Source organism: Bubalus kerabau, chromosome 5 (assembly GCF_029407905.1).
Source record: "Bubalus kerabau isolate K-KA32 ecotype Philippines breed swamp buffalo chromosome 5, PCC_UOA_SB_1v2, whole genome shotgun sequence".
In the NCBI taxonomy this organism is placed as follows: domain Eukaryota; kingdom Metazoa; phylum Chordata; class Mammalia; order Artiodactyla; family Bovidae; genus Bubalus; species Bubalus kerabau.
This window is the reverse complement of record NC_073628.1, coordinates 64,372,612-64,394,704: the sequence shown is the minus strand read 5'-3', so window position 1 is coordinate 64,394,704 and position 22,093 is coordinate 64,372,612.

The following is a 22,093-nucleotide window of genomic DNA, read 5'->3' as shown; positions in this document are numbered from 1 at the left end:
ATACAATTATGTAAAGTTAAAAAAAAAAAATAATTCTGAATAATGATAGTGAAATTGATCTAAAATCTTGAAATCAAAATGAAATCACAGATATATAGCCTGGAGACAAGGATTGAGAATATACAAGAAAGGTTTAACAAGGACCTAGAAGAAATAAAAAAGAGTCAATATATAATGAATAATGCAATAAATGAGATCAAAAACACTCTAGAGGCAACAAATATTAGAATAACAGAGGCAGAAGATAGGATTAGTGAATTAGAAGATAGAATGGTAGAAATAAAGGAATCATAGAGGAAAAAAGGAAAACGAATTAAAAGAAATGAAGACAATCTCAGAGACCTCCAGGACAATATTAAACACTACAACATTCGAATCATAGGGGTCCCAGAAGAAGAAGACGAAAAGAAAAACCATGAGAAAATACTAGAGGAGATAATAGTTGAAAACTTCCCTAAAATGGGGAAGGAAATAATCACTCAAGTCCAAGAAACCCAGAGAGTCCCAAGGCAAAACACCCTAAGACACATATTAATCAAATTAACAAAGATCAAACACAAAGAACAAATATTAAAAGCAGCAAGGGAAAAACAACAAATAACACACAAGGGAATTCCCATAAGGATAACAGCTGATCTTTCAATAGAAACTCTTCAGGCCAGGAAGGAATGGCAAGACATACTTAAAGTGATGAAAGAAAATAACCTAGAGCCCAGATTATTGTACCCAGCAAGGATCTCATTCAAATATGAAGGAGAAATCAAAAGCTTTACAGACAAGCAAAAGCTGAGAGAATTCAGCACCTCCAAACCAGCTCTCCAACAAATACTAAAGGATATTCTCTAGACAGGAAACACAAAAACGGTGTATAAATTCGAACCCAAAACAATAAAGTAAATGGCAATGGGATCATACTTATCAGTAATTACCTTAAACGTAAATGGGTTGAATGCCCCAACCAAAAGACAAAGACTGGCTGAATGGATACAAAAACAAGACCCCTACATATGTTGTCTACAAGAGACCCACCTCAAAACAGGAGACACATACAGACTGAAAGTGAAGGGCTAGAAAAAGATTTTCCATGCAAATAGGGACCAAAAGAAAGCAGGAGTAGCAATACTCATATCAAATAAAATAGACTTTAAAACAAAGGCCGTGAAAAGAGACAAAGAAGGTCACTACATAATGATTAAAAGATCAATCCAAGAAGAAGATATAACAATTATAAATATATATGCACCCAACATAGGAGCACCACAATATGTAAGACAAATGCTAACAAGTGTGAAAGGAGAAATTAACAATAACACAATAATAGTGGGAGACTTTAATACCCCACTCACACCTATGGATAGATCAACTAAACAGAAAATTAACAAGGAAACACAAACTTAAAATGATATAATAGAGCAGTTAGACCTAATTGATATCTATAAGACATTTCATCCCAAAACAATGAATTTCACCTTTTTCTCAAGCACACATGGAATCTTCTCCAGGATAGATTACATCCTGGGCCATAAATCTAGCCTTGGTAAATGCAAAAAAATTGAAATCATTCCAAGCATCTATTCTGACCACAGTGCAGTAAGATTAGATCTCAATTAGAGAAGAAAGGCTATTAAAAATTCTAACATATGGAGGCTGAACAACACGCTGCTGAATAACCAACAAATCACAGAAGAAATCAAAAAAGAAATCAAAATTTGCAAAGAAATGAATGAAAATGAAAACACAACAACCCAAAACCTGTTTGACACTGTAAAAGCAGTCCTTATGGGAAAGTTCATAGCAATACAGGCATACCTGAAGAAACAAGAAAAAAGTCAAATAAATAATCTAACTCTACACCTAAAGCAACTAGAAAAGGAAGAAATGAAGAACCCCAGGGTTAGTAGAAGGAAAGAAATCTTAAAAATTAGAGCAGAAATAAATGCAAAAGAAACAAAAGAGACCATAGCAAAAATCAACAAAGCCAAAAGCTGGTTCTATGAAAGGATAAATAAAATTGACAAACCATTAGCCAGACTCATCAAGAAACAAAGGGAGAAAAATCAAATCAATAAAATTAGAAATGAAAATGGAGAGATCACAACAAACAACTCAGAAATACAAAGGATCATAAGAGACTACTATCAGCAATTATATGCCAATAAAATGGACAACATGGAAGAAATGGACAAATTCTTAGAAAAGTACAACTTTCCAAAACTCGACAAGGAAGAAATAGAAAATCTTAACAGACCAATCACAAGCATGGAAATTGAAACTGTAATCAGAAATCTTCCAGCAAACAAAAGCCCAGGTCCAGACAGCTTCACAGCTGAATTCTACCAAAAATTTAGGGAAGAGCTAACACCTATCCTACTCAAACTCTTCCAGAAAATTGCAGAGGATGGTAAACTTCCAAACTCATTCTATGAGGCCACCATCACCCTAATACCAAAACCTGACAAAGATGCCACAAAAAAAGAAAACTACGGGCCAATATCACTGATGAACATAATGCAAAAATCCTTAACAAAATTCTAGCAATCAGAATCCAACAACACATTAAAAAGATCATACACCATGACCAAGTGGGCTTTATCCCAGGGATGCAAGGATTCTTCAATATCTGCAAATCAATCAATGTAGTACACCACATTAACAAATTGAAAAATAAAAACCATATGATTATCTCAATAGATGCAGAGAAAACCTTTGACAAAATTCAACATCCATTTATGATAAAAACTCTCCAGAAAGCAGGAATGGAAGGAACATACCTCAACATAATAAAAGCTATATATGACAAACCCACAACAAACATTATCCTCAATGGTGAAAAATTGAAAGCATTTCCCCTAAAGTCAGGAACAAGACAAGGGTGCCCACTTTCACCATTACTATTCAACATAATTTTGGAAGTTTTGGCCACAACAATCAGAGCAGAAAAAGAAATAAAAGGAATCCAAATTGGAAAAGAAGAAGTAAAACTCTGTTTGCAGATGACATGATCCTCTACATAGAAAACCCTAAAGACTCCACCAGAAAATTACTAGAACTAATCAATGACTATAGTAAAGTTGCAGGATATAAAATCAACACCCAGAAATCCCTTGCATTCCTATGCACTAATAATGAGAAAATAGAAAGAGAAATTAAGGAAACAATTCCATTCACCATTGCAACGAAAAGAATAAAATACTTAGGAATATATCTACCTAAAGAAACGAAAGACCTATATATAGAAAACTATAAAACACTGGTGAAAGAAATCAAAGAGGACACTAACAGATGGAGAAATATACCATGTTCATGGATTGGAAGAATCAAGAAAAAAGTCAAATAAATAACCTAACTCTACACCTAAAGCAACTAGAAAAGGAAGAAATGAAGAACCCCAGGGTTAGTAGAAGGAAAGAAATCTTAAAAATTAGAGCAGAAATAAATGCAAAAGAAACAAAAGAGACCATAGCAAAAATCAACAAAACCAAAAGCTGGTTCTTTGAAAGGATAAATAAAATTGACAAACCATTAGCCAGACTCATAAAGAAACAAAGGGAGAAAAATCAAATCAATAAAATTAGAAATGAAAATGGAGAGATCACAACAGACAACACAGAAATACAAAGGATCATAAGAGACTACTATCAACAATTATATGCCAATAAAATGGACAACGAGGAAGAAATGGACAAATTCTTAGAAAAGTACAACTTTCCAAAACTCGATCAGGAAGAAATAGAAAATCTTAACAGACCCATCACAAGCACGGAAATTGAAACTGTAATAAAAAATCTTCCAGCAAACAAAAGCCCAGGTCCAGATGGCTTCACAGTTGAATTCTACCAAAAATTTAGAGAAGAGCTAACGCCTATCCTGCTCAAACTCTTCCAGAAAATTGCAGAGGATGGTAAACTTCCAAACTCATTCTATGAGGCCACCATCACCCTAATACCAAAACCTGACAAAGATCCCACAAAAAAAGAAAACTACAGGCCAATATCACTGATGAACATAGATGCAAAAATCCTTAACAAAATTCTAGCAATCAGAATCCAACAACACATTAAAAAGATCATACACCATGACCAAGTGGGCTTTATCCCAGGGATGCAAGGATTCTTCAATATCCGCAAATCAATCAATGTAATACACCACATTAACAAATTGAAAAATAAAAACCATATGATTATCTCAATAGATGCAGAGAAAGCCTTTGACAAAATTCAACATCCATTTATGATCAAAACTCTCCAGAAAGCAGGAATAGAAGGAACATACCTCAACATAATCAAAGCTATATATGACAAACCCACAGCAAACATTATCCTCAATGGTGAAAAATTGAAAGCATTTCCTCTAAAGTCAGGAACAAGACAAGGGTGCCCACTTTCACCATTACTATTCAACATAGTTTTGGAAGTTTTGGCCACAGCAATCAGAACAGAAAAAGAAATAAAAGGAATCCAAATTGGAAAAGAAGAAGTAAAGCTCTCACTGTTTGCAGATGACATGATCCTCTACATAGAAAACCCTAAAGACTCCACCAGAAAATTACTAGAACTAATCAATGACTATAGTAAAGTTGCAGGATATAAAATCAACACACAGAAATCCCTTGCATTCCTATACGCTAATAATGAGAAAACAGAAAGAGAAATTAAGGAAACAATTCCATTCACCATTGCAACGGAAAGAATAAAATACTTAGGAATATATCTACCTAAAGAATCTAAAGACCTATATATAGAAAACTATAAAACACTGGTGAAAGAAATCAAAGAGGACACTAACAGATGGAGAAATATACCATGTTCATGGATTGGAAGAATCAATGTAGTGAAAATGAGTATACTACCCAAAGCAATTTATAGATTCAATGCAATCCCTATCAAGCTACCAACAGCATTCTTCACAGAGCTAGAACAAATAATTTCACAATTTGTATGGAAAAACAAAAAACCTCGAATAGCCAAAGCGATCTTGAGAAAGAAGAATGGAACTGGAGGAATCAACCTACCTGACTTCAGGCTCTACTACAAAGCCACAGTTATCAAGACAGTATGGTACTGGCACAAAGACAGAAATATAGATCAATGGAACAAAATAGAAAGCCCAGAGATAAATCCACGCGCATATGGACACCTTATCTTCGACAAAGGAGGCAAGAATATGCAATGGATTAAAGACAATCTCTTTAACAAGTGGTGCTGGGAACTCTGGTCAACCACTTGTAAAAGAATGAAACTAGAACACTTTCTAACACCATACACAAAAATAAACTCAAAATGGATTAAAGATCTAAATGTAAGACCAGAAACTATAAAACTCCTAGAGGAGAACATAGGCAAAACACTCTCTGACATACATCAAAGCAGGATCCTCTATGACCCACCTCCCAGAATATTGGAAATAAAAGCAAAAATAAACAAATGGGACCTAATTAACCTTAAAAGCTTCTGCACATCAAAGGAAACTATTAGCAAGGTGAAAAGACAGCCTTCAGAATGGGAGAAGATAATAGCAAATGAAGCAACTGACAAACAACTAATCTCGAGAATATACAAGCAACTCCTACAGCTCAACTCCAGAAAAATAAATGACCCAATCAAAAAATGGGCCAAAGAACTAAATAGACATTTCTCCAAAGAAGACATACAGATGGCTAACAAACACATAAAAAGATGCTCAACATCACTCATCATCAGAGAAATGCAAATCAAAACCACTATGAGGTACCATTTCACACCAGTCAGAATGGCTGCAATCCAAAAGTCTACAAGTAATAAATGCTGGAGAGGGTGTGGAGAAAAGGGAACCCTCTTACACTGTTGGTGGGAATGCAAACTAGTACAGCCACTATGGAGAACAGTGTGGAGATTCCTTAAAAAACTGGAAATAGACATGCCTTATGATCCAGCAATCCCACTGCTGGGCATACACACTGAGAAAACCAGAAGGGAAAGAGACACGAGTACCCCAATGTTCATCGCAGCACTGTTTATAATAGCCAGGACATGGAAGCAACCTAGATGTCCATCAGCAGATGAATGGATAAGAAAGCTGTGGTACATATACACAATGGAGTATTATTCAGCCATTAAAAAGAATACATTTGAATCAGTTCTAATGAGGTGGATGAAACTGGAACCTATTATACAGAGCGAAGTAAGCCAGAAAGAAAAACACCAATACAGTATACTAACGCATATATATGGAATTTAGAAAGATGGTAACAATAACCCTGTGTACGAGACAGCAAAAGAGACACTGATGTATAGAACAGTCTTATGGACTCTGTGGGAGAGGGAGAGTGTGGGAAGATTTGGGAGAATGGCATTGAAACATGTAAAATATCATGTATGAAATGAGTTGCCAGTCCAGGTTCGATGCACGATACTGGATGCTTGGGGCTGGTGCACTGGGACGACCCAGAGGGATGGAATGGGGAGGGAGGAGGGAGGAGGGTTCAGGATGGGGAACACATGTATACCTGTGGCGGATTCATTTTGATATTTGGCAAATCTAATACAGTTATGTTAAGTTTAAAAATAAAATAAAATTTAAAAAAATAAAAAAAAAATTAAAACAAATGATACAAATGGACTTGTTTAAAAAGAGAAACAGATTCACAGACATAGAAGACAAATGTATGGTTACCAGAGGGGAGGAAGATGGGAAGGGATAGTAGGGAGGTTGGGACTGATATGTACACACTAATGTATTTTAAATGGATAACCAACAAAGTCCTACTGTATAGGACATGGAACTCTGCTCAATATCCTATAATAACCTAAACTGGAAAAGAATTTGAAAAAGAATACATGTATATGTATAACCAAATCACTCTGCTCTACTCCTGAAACTAACACAACATTGTAAATCAACTAGACTTAAAAAAATAAAATGAAAAAACTTTTTAAGAAAAAAGAATCCACTAGACTATTACTGACACTTCAGGAAATATCAGAAAAAGAAATTTTTTTTTTAAATGAGGACAGTTTTTTCTAACATAGTATCAGAGGAGAAAATGCATAGGAAATAAGACTAGGAGACAAAATGGTTGTTAAGGTTTTGGAATCTTGATTTCTTTTTCCCTTGTTTTCCAATGTTCTTATAATATGCTTATGATGTTAGTTTTGTAGTTTAAAAATGTTTATAGCTCCTTCACTGAAGCTTTTAAAAAAAGCTTTAAGCTTTTTTCTTGTTCCCTTTCTCACTACTTCTTGCATGTATACTCCGTGCTCCTTTTCTTTCAGTTTGTAATTAAACATTTATTTGTACAATTTACTGATTAATGCTTGTCCTCTGCTAAGCTCCTCAAATGAGAACTCTTTCAATGCCTTTTATCTCCAGTACCTGGCATATGACACACACTTCATTTAAAAAAAAAAAATCTTGACTAATGAATAAATGAGAGAACAGAAAAAAAATGAGGACATTTTAAGAGACCTCTGGAACAATATCAACTGTACTAATAGTTGCATTATAGGGGTCGCAGAGAAGAGAGAAAGAAGGGGCAGGGACATACATGAAGACATAACAGCCAGAAAATTTCCTAACCTGTGAAAGGATACAGACATCCAGGTCCAGAAAGCACAGAGTCTTGAGTAAGATGAACTGAAAGAAGTCAGCCCAAAACACATGATAATTAAAACCGTAAAAATTTAAAAGAAACAGAAAATGTTAAAAGTAGCAGAGACAAAGTGACCAGTTACATGCAAATAAATTCCCATAAGATTGTCAACTGACTTTTCAGCAAAACTCTCCAAACCAGAAGGGAGTCGCATGATGTCATCAAAGTGGTGAGAGGGAAAAACCTACAACCAAGAGCTTTCTACCTGGCAATGCTATCATTTAGATCTGAAGGAAAGAAGAGTTTTACAGATAAGCAAAAGCTAAGCATTCAGTACCACTGAATAGTCTTCACAAGAATGTTAAAAGGAGCTTCTAGGAGACCTCATGTGAAGAGTTAACTCACTGGAAAAGACTCTGATGCTGGGAGGGATTGGGGGCAGGAGGATAAGGGGACAACAGAGGATGAGATGGCTGGAGGGCATCACCGACTCGATGGACGTGAGTTTGAGTGAACTCCGAGAGTTGGTGATGGACAGGGATGCCTGGCGTGCTGCGATTCATGGGATCGCAAAAAGTCGGACATGACTGAGCAACTGAACTGAACTGAACTGATGAGGCTTCCCTGGTGGTTCAGGCGGTAAAGCGTCTGCCTGCAATGCTGGAGACCCGGGTTCAATCCCTGGGTTGAGAAGATCCCCTGGAGAAGAAAATGGAAAACCACACCAGTACTCTTGCCTGGAAAATTCCATGGATGGAGGAGCCTGGTAGGCTACAGTCCATGGGATCGCAAAGAGTCAGACATGACTAGTGACTTCACTTTCTTTCTTTATGAGCAGAAAAGTCCTCAACTAGAAATATGAATATTACAAAATAAAAACCTCATTGGCAAAGGCAAACATATGCTAGATCAACCACTTATAAAGCTAATAGGAAGGTTAAAAGACAAAAGTAGTAAAATCATTTATATCTACAATAAGTAGTGAAGGGAGACAAAAAATAAAGTAAAATACGGTGTCAAAACGTTAAAAAAAAAAAAAAAAAGAATCAAGATAGTGAAAATGAGTATACTACCCAAAGCAATTTATAGATTCAATGCAATCCCTATCAAGCTACCAACGGTATTCTTCACAGAGCTAAAACAAATAATTTCACAATTTGTATGGAAATACAAAAAACCTCAAATAGCCAAAGCTATCTTGAGAAAGAAGGATGGAACTGGAGGACTCAATCTGCCTGACTTCAGGCTGTACTACAAAGCCACAGTCATCAAGACAGTATGGCACCGGCACAAAGACAGAAATATAGATCAATGGAACAAAATAGAAAGCCCAGGGATAAATCCACACACATATGGACACCTTATTTGTGACAAAGGAGGCAAGAATATACAATGGATTAAAGACAATCTCTTTAACAAGTGGTGCTGGGAAAACTGGCCAACTACTTGTAAAAGAATGAAACTAGAGCACTTTCTAGCACCATACACAAAAATAAACTCAAAATGGATTGAAGATCTAAACGTAAGACCAGAAACTATAAAACTCCTAGAGGAGAACATGGGCAAAACACTCTCCGACATACATCACAGCAGGATCCTCTATGACCCACTTCCCAGAATATTGGAAATAAAAGCAAAAATAAACAAATGGGACCTAACTAAACTTAAAAGCTTCTGCACAACAAAGGAAACTATAAGCAAGGTGAAAAGACAGTCTTCAGAATGGGAGAAAATAATAGCAAATGAAGCAACAGACAAACAACTAATCTCAAAAATATGCAAGCAACTCCTACAGCTCAATTCCAAAAAATAAATGACCCAATCAAAAAATGGACCAAAGAACTAAATAGACATTTTCCCAAGAAGACATACAGATGGCTAACAAACACATGAAAAGATGCTCAACATCACTCATTATCAAAGAAATGCAAATCAAAACCACTATGAGGTACCATTTCACGCCAGTCAGAATGGCTGCGATCCAAAAGTCTACAAGTAATAAATGCTGGAGAGGGTGTGGAGAAAAGGGAACCCTCTTACACTGTTGGTGGGAATGCAAACTAGTACAGCCACTATGGAGAACAGTGTGGAGATTCCTTAAAAAACTGGAAATAGAACTGCCTTATGATCCAGCAATCCCACTGCTGGGCATACACACTGAGGAAACCAGAAGGGAAAGAGACACGTGTACCCCAATGTTCATCGCAGCACTGTTTATAATAGCCAGGACATGGAAGGAACCTAGATGTCCATCAGCAGATGAATGGATAAGAAAGCAGTGGTACATATACACAATGGAGTATTACTCAGCCATTAAAAAGAATACATTTGAATCAGTTCTAATGAGGTGGATGAAACTGGAGCCTATTATACAGAGTGAAGTAAGCCAGAAAGAAAAACACCAATACAGTATACTAACACATATATATGGAATTTAGAAAGATGGTAACAATAACCCTGTGTACGAGACAGCAAAAGAGACACTGATGTATAGAATAGTCTTTTGGATTCTGTGGGAGAGGGAGAGGGTGGGAAGATTTGGGAGAATGGCATTGAAATATGTATAAAATCATATATGAAATGAGTCGCCAGTCCAGGTTCGATGCACGATACTGGATGCTTGGGGCTGGTGCACTGGGACGAACCGGAGGGATGGTACGGGAAGGGAGGAGGGAGGAGGGTTCAGGATGGGGAACACATGTATACCTGTGGTGGATTCATTTTGATACATGGCAAAACCAATACAATATTGTAAAGTTAAATAAAATAAAGTTAAAAAAAAAAATAAAACACTACCACCAGGGAACAAAGATCCTGCATGCCTCGTGGCCAAAAACCCAAAAAATAAAAAAAATTAAAAAAAAAGAAGAAAAAATAAATAAAATGTATGTTGATGGCTGTGTTTGTATAGTTTGTGAATAATGAACAATTGCAATATTTGTTTTTGATACCTGTCTAGATTATCTAACTTAGATTTATGTTTGAAACATACTATCACTACTCTTAGTAATAGTAAGAAGTATAAAGTTTAAATATCTACATATAATGCTATTTTACTATAATAGTAAGTAATTCAAGAGTCAAAGTATCAGAAACAGGTGGTTTTTGGGTCAAGAGTTCCCAGTAGATAGACATTTTGAAGCCTATACTTCCCTTTAATATTAGGAATTAGTATGCCTTTAATCTGGTAAATACTTGATGTATGTCAAAGAATCCTGTATTTTCTATTATTTTATCTTTGTCCAGTCTCAACATTTTGTTTTGACTGCCTGATCCTTGTAGGCATTTCCTACAGGAAAACTATTTTCTATGATCTCTGATAATCAGTTACTTAGTATTTCCTCCTCATGTCTGATACAGAAGGTGTGCAATATCACAGGCCAGGTAGCATTTGAAATTAATCCTTGGCTGGTACCCAGCCTGTCATATAAAGACATGTTTGTTTCTAATACTAAGAGGGTGACATCAACAGAATTAATGGGAAACATTATAGAATTTACATGGACTTAAATGTTTTCAGACTAGCTCAAAAGAATTGTATCATTGACTTTCTCAGTGTCATTCTTCCTTTTCTAGCCCAAGATGCTATAAATGCCTCTACTTAATTAAAAGCAGGATTATTACTGGTCATTTTGTTTCTCCTAGCTGAATCATGACACTCTCATTACCCTAACCAAAAGGTGACTTTTTTTTTTTCCATGAAAAAATGTTATATCACCTTATGTTATAGTAAGTATGATTTCTTCTCAGATATACTCCTTTTGTAATTTTGCAACTAGATATAATTTCACTTGGGTTTACTTTCTCAACAATATTTCTGTGTAAGGCAAAGACAAATTTCAGCAAGGTCAGTTCACTCAAGTGTGTCTGACTCTTTGAGACCCCATGAAGTACAGCACGCAAGGCTTCCCTGTCCATCACCAACTCCTGGAGTCCACCCAGACCCACGTCTATTAAGTTGGTGATGCCATCCAACCATTTTTCCCTCTGCTGTCCCCTTCTCCTGCTGCCCTCAATCTTTCCCAGCATCAGCGTCTTTGCCCATGAGTCAGCTGTTCGCATCAGGTGGCCAAAGTATTGGCGTTTCAGCTTCAACATCAGTCCTTCCAATGAATGAATACCCAGGACTGATCTCCTTTAGAAAGGACTGGTTGGATCTCCTTGAAGTCCAAGGGACTCTAAAGAGTCTTCTCCAACACCACAGTTCAAAAGCATCAATTCTTCGGCTCTCAGATTTCTTTATAGTCCAACTCTCACATGCATACATGACCACTGGGAAAACCATAGCCTTGACTAGATGGACCTTTGTTGGCAAAGTAATGTCTCTGCTTTTGAATATGCTATCTAGGTTGGTCATAAATTTCCTTCCAAGGAGTAAGCGTCTTTTAATTTCATGGCTGCAGTCACCATCTGCAGTGATTTTGGAGCCCCCCAAAATAAAGTCTGACACTGTTTCGACTGTTCCCCCATACATTTCCCATGAAGTGATGGGACCAGATGCCATGAACTTAGTTTTCTGAATGTTGAGTTTTAAGCCAACTTTTTCACTCTCCTCTTTCACCTTCATCAAGAGGTTCTTTAGTTCTTCACTTTCTGCCATAAGGGTGGTGTCATCTGCATATCTGAAGTTATTGATATTCTCCCAGCAATATTGATTCCAGCTTGGGCTTCCTCCAGCCCAGCGTTTCTCATGATGTACTCTGCATATAAGTTAAATAAGCAGGTGACAATATACAGTCTTGACGTATTCCTTTTCCTATTTAGAACCAGTCTGTTGTTCCATGTCCAGTTCTAACTGTTGCTTCCTGACCTGCACATAGGTTTCTCAAGAGGCATGTCAGGTGCTCTGGTATTCCCATTTCTTGAAGAATTTTCCACAGTTTGTTGTGATCCACACAGTCAAAGGCTTTGTATAGTAAATAAAGTGGAAATAGATGTTTTTCGAAACTTGCTCACTTTTTTTGTTGATCCAGCAGATATTAGCACTTTGATCTCTGTTTCCTCTGCCTTTTCTAAAACCAGCTTAACATCTGGAAGTTCATGATTCACATATTGCTGAGGCTTGGATTGAAGAATTTTAAGCATCACTTTACTAGCATGTGAGATCAGTGCAATTATGTGATAGTTTGAGCGTTCTTTGGCTTTGCCTTTCTTTGGAATTGAGATAAAAACTGACCTTTTCCAGTCTTGTGTCCACTGCTGAGTTTTTCAAATTTGCTGACATATTGAGTGCAGCACTTTCACAGCATCATTTTTCAGGATTTGGAATAGCTTAACTCGAATTCCATCACCTCCACTAGCTTTGTTCGTAGTGATGCTCCCTAAGGCCCACTTGACTTCACATTCCAGGATGTTTGGCTCTAGGTGAGTGATCACACCATTGTGATTATCTGGGTTGTGAAGATCTTTTTTGTATAGTTCTTCTGTGTATTCTTGCCACCTCTTCTTAATATCTTCTGCTTCTGGTAGGTTCCTGTCATTTCTGTCCTTTATTGAGGCCATTTTTGCATGAAATATTCCCTTGGTATCGCTAAAGAGTCTGAAATGCAGTACTTGGATGCAATCTCAAAAACGACAGAATGATCTCTGTTTCCAAGGCAAACCATTCAATATCATGGTAATCCAAGTCTATGCCCCAACCAGTAATGCTGAAGAAGCTGAAGTTGAACAGTTCTATGAAGAGCTACAAGACCTTCTAGAACTAACGCCCAAAAAAGATGTCCTTTTCATTATAGGGGATTGGAATGCAAAAGTAGGAAGTCAAAAAACACCTGTAGTAACAGACAAATTTGGCCTTCGAGTACAGAATGAAGCAGGGCAAAGGCTAATAGAGTTTTACCAAGAGAATGCACTGGTCATAGCAAACACCCTCTTCCAACCACACAAGAGAAGTCTCTACACATGGACATCAGCAGATGGTCAACACCAAAATCAGATTGATTACATTCTTTGCAGCCAAAGATGGAGAAGCTGTATTCAGTCAGCAAAAACAAGACTGGGAGCTGACTGTGGCTCAGATTATGAACTTCTTATTGCCAAATTCAGACTGAAATGGAAGAAGTGGAGAAAACCACTAGACCATTAGGTCATTCAGGTATGACCTAAATCAAATTCCTTATGACTATTGGAGAAGACTCTTGAGAGTCCCTTGGACTGCAAGGAGATCCAACCAGTCCATTCTGAAGGAGATCAGCCCTGAGATTTCTTTGGAAGGAATGATGCTAAAGCTGAAACTCCAGTACTTTAGCCACCTCATGTGAAGAGTTGACTCATTGGAAAAGACTCTGATGCTGGGAGGGATTGGGGGCAAGAGGAGAAGGGGACGACAGAGGATGAGATGGGTATATGGCATCACTGACTCGATGGATGTGAGTCTGAGTGAACTCCGGGAGTTGGTGATGGACAGGGAGGCCTGGCATGCTGCGATTCATGGGGTCGCAGAGAGTCGGACACGACTGATCTAATCTGATCTGATACAATGGAAGTGAGAAATAGACTTAAGGGACTAGATCTGATAGACAGAGTGCCTGACGAACTATGGACTGAGGTTCATGACATTGTAGAGGAGACAGGAATCAAGACCATCCCCAAGAAAAAGAAATGCAAAAAAACAAAATGGCTATCTGAGGAGGCCTTACAAATAGCTGTCAAAAGAAGGGAAGTGAAAAGCAAAGGAGAAAAGGAAAGATATACCCATTTGAATGCAGAGTTCCAAAGAATAGCAAGGAGAGATAAGAAAGCCTTCCTCAGTGATCAATGCAAAGAAATAGAGGAAAACAATAGAATAGGAAAGACTAGAGATCTCTTCAAGAAATTCAGCAAAATTTCACCCAAATAATTGTAGAAAGATATTTGACATGTTGTAAAATTTCTATACAGCTCTAACTATTTGTGATAATTTTATATAAATAGGAAATCATTAGCTCAACCTATAAATAGAGCCATGTCTTTGAATCAGTAATTTCACAATTTCTAGAGAAATCTTGAAGAATTGAGTTTAAAAAGTGCTATGAATCAAAGTGCACACTGGAAAAGTATCAATGATATTAACAATTAAAATGGATTAGAATTGTGAGAAAACACACTCACCAGCCGAACCAAGGGATATGTGTGTGTGTGTGTGTGTGTGTGTGTGAGTCACTCAGTCGTGTCCGACTCCTTGTGACCCCATGGGCTATAGCCCACCAGGTTCCTCTCTATATGATTTTCTCCAGGCAAGAATGCTGGAATGGGTTGCCTTTTCCTTCTCCAGAGAATCGCCCTTCCCGACCCAGGGATTGAACCCCTGGTCTCCCGCGTTGCAGGCAGACTATTTATGGACTGAGCTACCAGGGAAGAGAACAAAGGGATGGACTCAGAGAAATGAAGCACAGCGAAAATGACGCTTTTAATGACAGTTTTGAAAGATTGTGTGTCTAGCTGGCAGGCACACCCAGGGCGGTTACAACAAGCAATTTATTCCCTAAACACAGGTCCCACCCCCTGGTTCCTCATTGGTTGAGTACTATGGTGTGTACAATCTTCCTGGACTTTGCCTAAGTTTCATCATTTCTTTACAGGGTATCCTTTTTTCTCCTTTGCCAACTTAACATCTGCATTTTTCAACAAAGAGTTTCTTGTTAGTTTATCCCTTCTGCCAACATCCTGTTTGCTTAGGAACCCTCCAGGTAAATGAACTATGTCACGTCCGTAAGTCCTTAGGCAAGTTTGCAGTCAGGGCACAGGCATTGGATGGAGTCCTATCTCTTTAGGATCCAGTCTAATCTCTCACCCTGAACTTGAAATTTTCTACAGTCCAGGCCTCAACTTTCTCATGTCTACAAATGCAATAAACAATATTTGATTTTTACTACACTAATCATAAAGTCTATAAAAATATCAGAATATAAAGACCTAAATGAAAGACCAGAAACTATAAAACTCTTAGAAGAAAACACAGGCAGAACACTCTTTGACATAAATCAGAGAAAGATCCTCTATGACCCACTTCCCAGAGTAATGGAAACAAGAAACAAAATAAATGGGACCGAATTAAACTTTAAAACTTTTGCACACCAAAGGAAACTACAAACAAGGTGAAAAGACAACCCTCAGAATGGGAGAAATTAATAGTAAATGAAAGAACTAACAAAGATGTAATCTCCAAAATATGCAAGAACTCATGCAGCTCAATATCAGAAAAACAAACAACGCAATGAAAACTTGGGCAGAAGACCTAAACAGACATTTCTCCAAAGAAGACATATTACAGATGGCTAATAAACACATGAAAAGATGCTCAGCATTGCTCATTTTTAGAAAAATGAAAATCAAAATTACAATGCAGTATCAACTCATACTGGTCAGAATGGCCATCATCAAAAAATCTACAAACGATATAGTGAAAGAGAAGGTGTGGAGAGAAGGGAATTCTCTTGCACTGTTGGTGAGGTAAATTGATACAGCTACTATGGAGAACAGTATGCTGCTGCTGCTGCTGCTAAGCCTCTTCAGTCATGTCCGACTCTGTGCGACCCCATAGACAGCAGCCCAGGCTCCACCATCCCTGGGATTCTCCAGGCAAGAACACTGGAGTGGGTTGCCATTTCCTTCTCCAATTGATGAAAGTGAAGAGTGAAAGCGAAGTCGCTCATTTGTGTCCGACTCTAGCGACCCCATGGACTGCAGCCTACCAGGCTCCTCTTCCATGGGATTTTCCAGGCAAGAGTACTGGAGTGAGGTGCCACTGCCTTCTTCAAGAGAACAGTATAGAGATCCCTTAAAAACTAGAAATAAAACTACCCTGTGATCTAACAATCCCACTACTGGGCATATACCCTGAGGACTCCATAATTGAAAAGATACATTTCCACCAAAATACAAGGACGTGGAAACAATCTAGATGTCCATCCACAGATGAGCGGATATAGAAGTTGTGGTACATATATACAATGGAATATTACTCAGCTACAGAAAGGAACACATTTGAGTCAGTTCTAGTGAAGTGGATCAACCTAGAGCCTATTATACAGAATGAAGTAAGTCAGAAAGAGAAAATCAAATATAGCATATTAGCACATATATAAGGAATCCAGAAAGATGGTTCTCATGAACCTATTTGGAGGGCAGCAATGGAGAATGTTCACTATGAACAAAGCTAGTGGGGGTATTGGAATTCCAGTTGAGCTATTCCAAATCCTGAAAGATGATGCTGTGAAAGTGCTGCACTCAGTATGCCAGCAAATTTGGAAAACTCAGCAGTGGCCACAGGACTGGAAAAGGTCAGTTTTCATTCCAAACCCAAAGAAAGGCAATGCCAAAGAATGCTCAAACTGCTGCACAAATGCACTCATCTCACACGCTAGTAAAGTAATGCTCAAAATTCTCCAAGCCAGGCTTCAGCAATATGTGAACCGTGAACTTCCTGATGTTCAAGCTGGTTTTAGAAAAGGCAGAGGAACCAGAGATCACATTGCCAACATCCGCTGGATCATGGAAAAAGCAAGAGAGTTCCAGAAAAACATCTATTTCTGCTTTATTGACTATGCCAAAGCCTTTGACTGTGTGGATCACAATACACTGTGGAAAATTCTGAAAGAGATGGGAATACCAAACCACCTGATCTGCCTCTTGAGAAATTTGTATGCAGGTCAGGAAGCAACAGTTAGAACTGGACATGGAACACCAGACGGGTTCCAAATAGGAAAAGGAGTTCGTCAAGGCTGTATATTGTCACCCTGTTTATTTAACTTATATGCAGACTACATCATGAGAAATGCTGGACTGGAAGAAACACAAGCTGGAATCAAGATTGCTGGGAGAAATATCAGTAACCTCAGATATGCAGATGACACCACCCTTATGGCAGAAAGTGAAGAGGAACTCAAAAGCCTCTTGATGAAAGTGAAAGAGGAGAGTGAAAAAGTTAGCTTAAAGCTCAATATTCAGAAAACGAAGATCATGGCATCCAGTCCCATCACTTCAAGGGAAATAGATGGGGAAACAGTGGAAACAGTGTCAGACTTTATTTTTCTGGGCTCCAAAATCACTACAGATGCTGACTGCAGCCATGAAATTGAAAGAGACTTACTCCTTGGAAGGAATGTTATGACCAACCTAGATAACATATTCAAAAGCAGAGGCATTACTTTGCCAACAGAGGTTCGTCTAGTCAAGGCTATGGTTTTTCCTGTGGTCATGTATGGATGTGAGAGTTGGACTGTGAAGAAGGCTGAGCACCGAAGAATTGATGGTTTTGAACTGTGGTGTTGGAGAAGACTCTTGAGAGTCCCTTGGGCTGCAAGGAGATCCACCCAGTCCATTCTGAAGGAGATCAGCCCTGGGATTTCTTTGGAAGGAATGATGCTAAAGCTGAAACTCCAGTACTTTGGCCACCTCATGCAGAGAGTTGACTCATTGGAAAAGACTCTGAAGCTGGGAGGGATTGGGGGCAAGAGGAGAAGGGGACGACAGAGGATGAGATGGCTGGATGGCATCACTGACTTGATGGACGTGAGTCTGAGTGAACTCCGGGAGTTGGTGATGGACAGGGAGGCCTGGCGTTTTGCGATTCATGGGGTCACAAAGAGTCGGACACGACCGAGTGACTGATCTGATCTGATCTGATATGAATGGAGACCCAGACATAGAGAACAGACTTGTGGATACAGTGGGGGAAGCAGAGGGTTAGAGGAATTGAGAGCGTACCTTTGAAACATGAACATGTACAAAAGAGCTGGCCAGTGGGAATTTGACACAGGAAGCTCAAATCTGATGCTCTGTGACAACCTAGATGGGTGAAAGGTATGAGGGAGGTTCCAGAGCGTAAGGACATATGTGTAGCTATGGCTGATTCATGTTGATTGTATGGCAGAAATCAACAGAATATTATAAAGGCCTTATATTCTGATTAAAATTAAATAAATAAAAAATATTTTAAGAGAATATAAAAATTTAAGCATATTAAAATTCATATAAGCAATGTTAGTAATTGCATCATCTATTACAGTAACATATAGTAAATAGTATAGCTACTAAGTAATAAATAGTTGGGTAATTAACATGTTTATTAACATAACTATTAATAATTACATTGAGAAGAAGGAAGTAAACAGAAACAGTTATGAAATCATTGTTACTTATGAAATAAGAATTCCTGGAAATAATTTCCCCTATTATGAGGCTCTGCATTTACTATTTTTTTAAATAATACTCTTGATTTTCAAGGGAGGATGTTTTAAGTTACTCTTTTAAATTGCATAGTATTCAAATATATAATTTCACAACAGAATAAGGAAACATTAAAAATGCCATTTTTTGTCAACAATAATTAGATAAATTACAAGGCAAGTAAGAGCTATATAATTTTTGTGTCATTGTTCAAACTGCAATCAACAACTGTAATGTGCAGAACCAAAGCCACCACTCACCTCATTTGCCATATAAAATAGAATATTGAATTTTCTTTTTTACTTCTTCTTACTTTCTTTCCATTTGTAAAGAGTTGTTATTTTTAAGTGCAAGACATATATGATTCACATTAATTTGGTCTTCAGGAAATATTTAAGAGCAAAGCCTTTGTGTTAATGCTTTAAATTACTTTTTTTTTGCTACTATTAATAATAAAATGATAAACGTTTGATCAAGGAAATAATGAGGGTATAACTTACATTTTAAAACTTTTTTGATTTTATTATAAAACATTATGAGTTATTTAATTCTGGTCACCTTGTAGAAAAAATCTAAAAAAAACACAGATAAAACTTAATAAACATAATAAAATCTATTCACACTCATAGAGCATTTTTGCATACTGATAAAATTTACAGCTACATTCCACATATAATTTTTTTAAAGTCAGGTTTATTGAGTTAAATTTTACATGATGTAGGTACATCATTTGCACCTCGTTCTCTGAATTTTAACAAAAATGTTGTAATTGCTACTGTGGTGAAGATGCATGTGGTCTTTAATACACAAAAATCTTCTTGCTCCATGAAGTTCCTCTCCTTCTTCTTTTACCTTATGTTCTGGTCACAACCAATATGTTTCTTATACCATTGTTTTTGCCTATTCAAGTACGATTTAGGAACTAAATCTTCTAATATCTAATCCTTTGAGTCTAGCACCTCTCACTTAATCTACTTGGATCTCATTTCCGTTGTTGAATGTATCAGCAGTTCATTCATTTGTTGATCATTAACTGTACATTACATGTCTGTATCATAGATTGTTCAAACATTAGAGTCATACACATTTGGGTAGTCTTCATGTTGTGTTTAAACCACTGTAACCTTTATATACAGATTTTTATTTGGACATATATTCTTATATTGCTTGGGAAAATAGCTAATCAAAATGCAGGGCTGTATGAATAAGTTTTAGTATAGGAGGAACATTCCAATTAATGTAATTTTCTATATTCACATGTTATTCCTCTGTCTTTTCTAACTTTTAACACTCCAGATTAAAACTGGGTCAATTATATTTTAAAACTGATTTATAGTTCTTTAAGTATCTACATATAAGTACTTTGTTGTGAATATTTTATTTTTTCAAGTTTTTGAATGATGTTTTGATAAACAATTTTTTTTAAATTTAATGAGATCCAATATATCAATGGGGCCCAGGTTGTGACTGTGGTAAAGAACCCAACTGCCAATGCAGGAGACTTAAGAGACACCAGTTCAATCCTTGCATGGGGAAGACTCCCTGGAGAAGGAAATGGTAACCCACTCTGGTATTCTTGCCGGGAGAATCCCATGGACAGAGGACCCTGGCAGGCTACAGTCCGTTGGGTCCTCACAAAGAGTCACAAAGTGTCAGACATGACTAAAGTGACTTAGGGCACAGCACAATATATCAATGGGCTTTCCTGGTAGCATAGATGATAGAGAATCTACCTGCAATGTGGGAAATCTGGGTTCAATCCCTAGGTCAGGAAGATCCTATGGAGAAGGGAATAGCAACCCACTCCAGTTTTCTTGCTTGGGGAATTCCATGGGCAGATGAGCCTGGCTGTCTATAGCCCAAAGAGTCAGGTGCAACCGAGCAACTAATACTAACACTAATATATCAATGATTTTTAATCCTAGACACTGTATATTGCTAATTTATGTGCTTAGTTACTCAGTCATGTCTGAATCTTTGTGACCCTAAGGACTGGAGCCTGCTAGGCCGTCTGTCCATGGGATTCTCCAGGTAAGAATACTGGGGTGGGTTGCCATGCCCTCCTCCATATCTTCACAACCTATGGATCAAACCCAGGTCTCCCACATTACAGGTGGATTCTTTATTATCTGAGCCAGCAGGAAAGCCTAATTTATGTATTTAGCTAATTGTACTGTATATCTATGTCTGTATCTGTATTTATCTACAATTATTTATCCACATGTCTAATTAACATCTTCACTGGTTGTCTTATAGACATTACAGAGTATTTTACAATGCTTGAGCTCATTAATCAACTTCTTAATTTTTATCCTTTCCAGACTCAGTAAATTACATCTTAATCCATGCAGTGGATCAATTTAGACTACCTTGGTTTCATGCTTTATGTATTTTTTTTCCTCACACGGCACATCCCATTCATCATCAACACTGTGAATTAGGACCACAGGTTCTGTCTTGGCTCCTTGTATTTCCTTTCACATCAGACCTGAGCTCCATCATCCAACTTCCACCACCTCTCCTCCACGATGGTTGATAAATTTCCTGTTGACTACTACAGTGCATTTTGTTGTTGTTGTTCCTCATCAGCTTTCTATACAGAACCTAGAGAGATACTTAAGTGTTCATTGGGCATCCATTTCACTTGGAGTCAACTAAAATTCCTTAACTCTATCAAGTAGTCCAACCTCAAGTTTTGTGTAATCATTTTCATTTTTTTTCAACTAGAGTCTTGATGGATCATTAGTTCCTGAAAAATCCCAGGTTTGTTTCTATCTGTGGTCTTAACATGTATTGTTATGTCTCATTAGACATTCTGTTTTGATCTTGCAGACTCTTTCAAGTAGCAGGTCACTTATCTTGTCCTCACCAGAAACTTGACAGCCTCCACTGTTAAAATTTTGAAGACAGTTTGTATCCTAATGTGCCCTGTATAGCTTGCTCACAGCAGCTTTACCTAACATTGTTTATCCCTAATATACCTTCAGAGTAACTTAAAAGATGTCTTATCAGGGATGTTCTTAAAAAAGAAGACTCATTAACCATAAAAAATATTCTGAATGAAAAAGTTTGAACTTATTATTTCTTTTCATACCTTGGAAAGCAAGCTGAATCTCCCACTAATAAAATTGCCAAGGACAATAGTGCCAAAAGATAAAATAATGGAATGTGGAAAATATAGGAACCTGTAAAATATTGAAACCAATAAAAATAATAAAAATGAAATATATATATTCTTTTGTTTATTCTTTCATTGGTTGTTTCTCATTGGTCTCATCAATTTTTATCAGTCACATAAATCAAAAAAATGTTTTATCAATCACACAAATAAAGTAAGACTACTTTATACCCATATTGTGATTTACTAACAGCCAAGGG